General features: G+C 36.7%; 1 long non-coding RNA gene across 1 annotated transcript; it reads right to left on the bottom strand.

Annotated features, from left to right (window-relative positions):
* Positions 1-2,760: 2,760 nt before the first annotated feature.
* On the bottom strand, positions 2,761-3,787 carry LOC107989782 (uncharacterized). The gene is made up of 2 exons (XR_001761285.2): positions 3,673-3,787; positions 2,761-3,530 (listed from the first exon to the last, which is right to left on the bottom strand). It is a non-coding gene; the product is annotated as an uncharacterized LOC107989782 (long non-coding RNA).
* Between the last annotated feature and the right edge of the window lie 3,182 nt (positions 3,788-6,969).

Below are 6,969 nucleotides of genomic sequence, written 5' to 3'. Positions count from 1 at the left end.
TTCTTTGCAGTTCTTATATAAAGTCAATGATATCCACTGATCTGGAGCTGCCTCCATGTTTTTCTCTGCTGTATACTGTATGCAGTAAATCTGCATGTAACACTCTGGCGTGTCACACTGATAGAGATCAGCTTCACGTCTTCACGAAGGTCTGACCTCCGGTGACGCAGAACTCACTATCAGCTCCTCCGTTCAGTGTTAAAAGTTCTGCAGAAGAGATTCGGACAGGGACGGACCTGAACTCCCCCTCCATGAATGAATCGTTAACTTTAGCAGTGAAACTTATGAATATAGTTATTCATTCAACAATCCATCTCTCATATCTGGAAGTCATTGACTATTTCACTGAAATAATGTGTCTGGGATTACAAATGAAAAGCACACAGGATCATTCTTTATCCGGCAGACAGATTAAATTCCAAACCCTGTTACTGTAATAGGCACACTTGTAGCTCGCCATGAATTAGAGCTCTAATCATATTAGGTAGTATTTTAAACAAAATAACACATTTCTTATGATCCATAGGTGTAATTTATAGCTAAGCCAGGTTCATTTTCTTGGGCAATCAATTTGGTGCTGTAGCAGAGGACTAATATAATTATGTAAAGTGCTGAGAGCTGAGTATCACAGTCAGCACAGGAGGGTTTTTGCGAAGATAAATGAAGATGCAATTTATTCTCTCGTAATTTCACACAGAAAAAGCCTGTGAAAGAAATCCATATGAGCATCAGGATAAAGGTAGAGGCACTAATACTTTTTGATATAGACTTACCAGTGCATTGTAGTCAAGGCCTGGGTATTATATATGAGTGACTTCAGATTTCCTCACATCACCGAGCCATCTTTCACAGCAGGAAGGAGGAGAAGAGCCGCTCGGCCAAGCCCTCTAAATCACACCAGCAGTGGAGAGTCATTTATTACACTTACAATTATATCAATATCACTAACACACAAGAGCTGTGATGAATCCACGCACATCACTTTCTCTGACAACAAGCATGATCAATGTCGGCTCCTCGGCTACTGTTATTCCTGGTGGTTTGGCTGCAGGTCTGAGGAAACACAAAAAAATGTTGGAGAGTTTTGTGAATGAGCAGCTCTGCAGCCTCACCACAGAGGGTTTTAAAGTAGCAGCCAAATTTTTAGTCCCACATCAATTCTGATCTGTCCACAGCACCGCTGTGTTTTACTTCATCCCATTTGAAAACACTAAGCCGTGCACAGTTATGGCAAGGAGCCTCCTGAGTGTGCAAAACAGAGGACCACAGGCCGAGCTGGGAAATCTGTTCACCCAGCTGCAGATATATATATATATATATATATATCAGAACAGAATGGTGGAAAATAATGTAATAATATATGATAAATATATAGTTTTTCTAAAGATTGAGAAGATGAAATGTGGATTAGGTTTTATGTTGTTCCACTCTTGTTTTTTACACAAAATTCTTGAAGTAGCCTTAGGAAATTCTTTAGGTGTGGTTGTGTCTTCCTACTGTTTAATTTATATTTCAAACCTGCAAAACCACAGTGAAAAAAAAATCCAGCTACACAGCTAATCATACCAAACACAGACTTAATTATATATATATATTTAACATATTTGTAGCTATATTCCTTCTTTGTAGTGTCTTGCGATATGTAATAGTTTTACATAAAGATTGACAAATGAGCCAACAGATCAAGAATTCATGTCACGGGGATGTGACGTAAGGTCTGGAATAGGTTTCTGTGCAGAAGCAGGAATCCATTCCAGACCTTTCGAGTGAGTGAAGGACACAGATGCCCTCCTCACTATGAAGGCAGCGTCTGCCTCCTCTGCTCATTCACCTCCTACACACTGTGAGCTGCATCCTTAATGACAGCAGCGGCCAGACAGCAGGAAGGACTTCTGACAACAGTGTCCTCTGACATTCACATCCTCCCTCAGTGCTTACACATGCTCAGGGTGCAGCGGATACACACACACAGACACACATCATCATCATCATCATCATCATCAACATCTTCCCTATTCTGCATCCTCATCATCTGAGAACTGGATGGATAAGAAATGAACCTGCATCTGTTTAAAAATAAAGATACTCACTATAGTCTTTTGATCAGCTTTAATAAGACACAGAGGAAGCAAGTCTGATTAAATTGTTTAATTTATTTATGCATACATGGGTTATGATTTACTTTAAACAATTAAAGGTACAATATGTAGGATTTAGCAACCCCTAGTGGCCAAGTCTGTATCCAATCATACAATGGCCCTTAATTGTCATTCAGACACTGAAGCAGAATGTAGAGAGAAGAAGATGCAGAAAGTATACATTATGTCCCCCTTGGTCCACTATGTGGCGCTGTGTTTGAATCTGCGAAAACATACAGAATATTGAATAAATTTGTTTTTATATCATGGTTTCGGAGTCATTCATTTAAAAAATGGCTAACTATTATTAGCATTAGCTACATATTTGTAGAGATTAAACATTTTGCTGACATTTTGCATCGTATTTCACTTTAAATAAAAAAAACACCCAGTATACTGACTGCTGAAATATTTTAATTATGACACTAATGAGGAAAAACAATAACACAGAATAATTTGGCTAAAATATCTCCTGTTACATCTAGGGGTCTCAACCCAGTCTTTGAACACCAGCATTAATAGATGTGAAATGCTGAGTTTGCAGTTGAATAACATCGAAACTAACATTAAGATGAATGATAAAACAAAAATAAAGCTAAAATAATAGGAGTGAAACACAGTATAGTTTTTCATCAGAAAACTTTATTAATTCTTCATTGGATGAATGTCCCATTTTACAGCAGCATAGAAATGAGTGACAATACACTTATTTACAGTAAGTTATTACATGTTAAAATAAGAAAGGAAATCAAATAATAAAATGCATATTTACAAATAGAGAAGAATGAGCTAAAGATACCGATTGATTCAGATTTACAGTATGAACTAAATCACAGTTAGAGTTAATTCTGCAATTATTCTCATGTATTATTTGAGATCATTAGATCCAGAAAATCCAAAATAATATTTTTTTAACTTGAAACATTTTGTGTTATCCAGACCTTAATTATTCCTTTTCCTCAGCTCCGTTCTCCTCCACTCTGCACCGCTTCATACGATCTGAACGCGATAACAACGTCCTTTTATTCAGTCCTGAATTATGAAAATAAATCCCTTTTTCTTTCTTCATCTTCTGTCGTTGTGTTCAGATCTCGTTTCCAACATTATCCGTTAAGATGTTCTGCTGGTAACGTGGAGAATTTGAGAGTCGACTTTGAGAAATCTCAGTCCTCCTGGGATGAAGAGAATGGAAGCTGCAGGCTGGAACAGACGAAACATCGCGATGTTTTCTGACGCTGCTAACGGGAACTGTAACTTCTTCTTCTTCCTCGGCTTTGTTTTGTTCTACCTTCAGTCTGTTGGGCTGCATCGTGTTATATATCATGCAGAGTTCTTCCATTGCTCGAATGAATAAAGCTGACACTGCACATCTGGGTTCCTGACTCATACCGTCTGAATGAATGAATAGAAAAAAATGCTACATTTGTAAACAAAAACACTGACGCAGCTCTGTCCTACACGCCTTACTGCGGAGTCACAAACAAAACAAAAATAACATATACTCAAGTAAAAGTCAAGCAACGTTTGTTCTTACTGTGGAAACGGTCCTTGGCCTGTTCTCATTAACAGTAGATCGACATCACCACACGTAAACATTAGCCTGCAATGAGTGGGCGTGGTTTGAGCTGCCCTTCGTCCAATCAGAGAGAAGCAAGATGGACCCAGCTCTAACAAAGGATGACTATCAAAAATAGACTTACCCAGGTTTTTGTTTAGGTATTTTTTAATTTTATTTTATAAATCACACTATAATATTCACCATCTATTAAAAAACTATTCCTAATATAAAAACTTAACATTACTCCTAATTATTTTTCCAATTCAAACTTGCCAACGTCTTGGTAGAAATGAGAAGAAATGGTAGAAATGAAATACTTTTGGAAAAATTATATATAATAATAATAATAATAATTTATAATAGTTTATTGTGTTGAAACTTTTATATATATATTTTAGTGTCTTAACTGATTTTTTCTGAATGGCTTAAAGATCCTTTTTAAATTTTCATTTGCTTTTGCTTACAGCCTGATTTACGTTAACTAAACTACTTTTTTATCTTGATCCTGGACTTGCCATGATACTATCACAGTAGTACCTTTAGTAAAGACCCAGTACATTAAGTGTTAAACTTACTGTATATTTAAATTTGATATTAATTAGCAGCTACATTAAAGGCAGAGACATATAGTTCATGTAAATTTGGTGTTAATTAGAGATAAATAAACTGTATATATTAGAAATAGCATAAGTGGCTCTGAAATGTCGTCAGCAACAGTAGCAGAAAAATGACCACAGTTAAAATGGCCGCCATTCTCTGAACACACACATGATTTGTAGCCTATTGTGATGCAGGCTGGACCTGATCATAAAAGAAGTAAAACACACTTTGAAATGTTAGAAGTATGTAGGATGAGCTGCACAGCTGAGTTACACACACACACACACACACACTGTATAAGAGAAGTTATTCTGGGAGCAGAGAGTGAGTGTGAGGCATGCACAGGTTTAGAGCCACTGATTATTTCTGTGACATGAGTTTCATTTGCCTTGATGCGCTCTTAAATTCGAGGATATATCACTCCTGAGAATGTGAAAGCAGTGGGATCCTCTCCCCTCTCGTCTCCCCCCCACCATTAAAGATTGGCCTGCCCGCTTTGAGGCGTGCTACTTGGATTTGGAATGCAAATGCTTTGTTCAGGAGGAGGAGGAATCAGCGAGGAGCCTGAAAGCGACGAGTTTTTGATTAATGAGCTTTGAAATGGCTCTCCAGGAGCAATAAAGGATGAACTGCGCTCTCTCTCTCTCTCTCTCTCCCTCGCTCACCCTCTCACACATACAAGCATCCATCCATCCAGCCTGGCATCATTCTAAGAGTAAAAAATATATATATTTATGTGTGTAAGTGTGCTGCGGTTTTCTTGTTATTATATAGCTTTTTGGCTAACATTTATAACGTTTTCAGGCTAACATATGTGGCTTAAAATAGTATATTTTAAATAGGCTGAATTTTACACATTTCTTGGCAAACAGTATTTTGTGCTAAAATGCGCTATATAATCCATTATAACTCAAAAGTAAGTTATATTTATACTTGGCGCTGTTTTTGACAAATGATCCCTGGGTTTGTATATTTTTGGCTTACTCTTATCTATGAGGGATTTCATTTTGTTTACTAAAATTTTGCCAATATTTGAGAGTTTTTGTTAACTTTAACGTTGATTTTAACTTAACGTTTCTTTTTGCAGTTGTTTTTGTATTGTTTTAGTTGTTTTTTGTCATTTTTGAGCAAACTGCTATTTTGTAGTACACTTATGATTATTTAGAATAGCTTTGACTTTTGTTTATACTAAATTCTGTCTAACTCTCAGCACTGTATGTTTTCTGAATACCTGGTGTTAAAAATGGCAAATATTTAAAACATTGTTGCTAAAAACATCAGATTTAGCTCGTATCCAAAAGTTAGCTTCTAAATATCAGCGTTGCCCAAAAATGTATGATTTCTATCAATAATTTAGTTCCTGTTGAAGTCGTATTTCATTGTGATGGTGATTTGTGGATTACCAGTGATTCAATTAATAATTTACAAATTTGATAATTTAAACGATAGAAAAATCCGTTTCAATTTATAATTGTGTTGAAATGTACGTTACATATAGAACTTTAGTTAAAGAAAAAAATGAAAATTGAACAACAAAATATTTTGGAATTAGTAGTGACCTCAGCCTAATCCTGAATGTCCCCTTCATGGGCCCCAAGACAGTTTTTGGATGGCTGAACGGGAGCACTCTCTGATCAATAGGAAAATTGAACTTGTTCTCTTATGCCTGNGGTGGGTGGGTGGGGGTTAATGTGACGTGTAAAAGATGCTATAAGCCCACAGACTTCCCTCGGTCCAATAAAATATCAATAATCCGCGCAGCCTTTTATTTCGCTGAGATGCACTTTGCATTGAATACATAGAGCCGCCTGATGTGCTTCAGATATCCCGGTGTCTAATTATTGATCCGGACTGTACTGTAGAGCTGGGTGAGTCAATAAGCCTCCCCTCTCTACTGTTAATCTGACAGTCTCCACTGGCAGCATGAGGAATTAAAATATCCTCCAAACCTCTTAGATTATCCCTGCTGCTCCTGCTGCGGCCGGAAATCCACACAAAACGCAATCAAACCAGGGCAAGTTTGAGCACTTTATTTACAAAATGTTAAACACAATAAAATATAACATTTCGATATCATTAGGGTTTCGTAAATTTATGGATATCCAACCGAATGGAGTAACAATGGCAGATAAATAAAGAAAATATAGCGATGATACACAAAATGACATGCTGGTGTATAATAATATTTGATACTTCGATAGTCTACGTTTGTCTTAAGGTTCTGACACGAGATTAACCATGGACATACCGTATAGTGGTGCTTATAACACTATAAAATGCCCCATTTATCCCAGATTTACAATTAGAAATGCTCTTTATCTTTCCCAACAAATACACTGCGAGTCAAACCCTGTTTTCCCAACACTTTCAAGTGCACTGATCTGTCCAATCTTACAGAAAACGACATCCCAAACACATATAAATACTCGCATATAAACGATAAATAATGTGCAATACAAAAGGAAATTAAATAATAAATATGCTATATGCTAGTAGGAAGGATTATGCAGCATAAGAATACAAAATAAATAAATATGATGGTCGCGAGGGAGGAGGAAAAGTGAGAAAAATGTCCCTACAAAAGTCTTTCCTTCTCTCTAAAATGATGAATTTCTACTTTTATGATCTACAAGACTTACCTTCAAGTAACGGCGAGGTGGGGGCTGGGGTGGG

Source organism: Cynoglossus semilaevis, chromosome 16 (assembly GCF_000523025.1).
Source record: "Cynoglossus semilaevis isolate Cse_v1.0 chromosome 16, Cse_v1.0, whole genome shotgun sequence".
Lineage (NCBI taxonomy): Eukaryota > Metazoa > Chordata > Actinopteri > Pleuronectiformes > Cynoglossidae > Cynoglossus > Cynoglossus semilaevis.
Note: the sequence above shows the minus strand (reverse complement) of the source record. Positions and strands in the feature narration are given on the sequence as shown.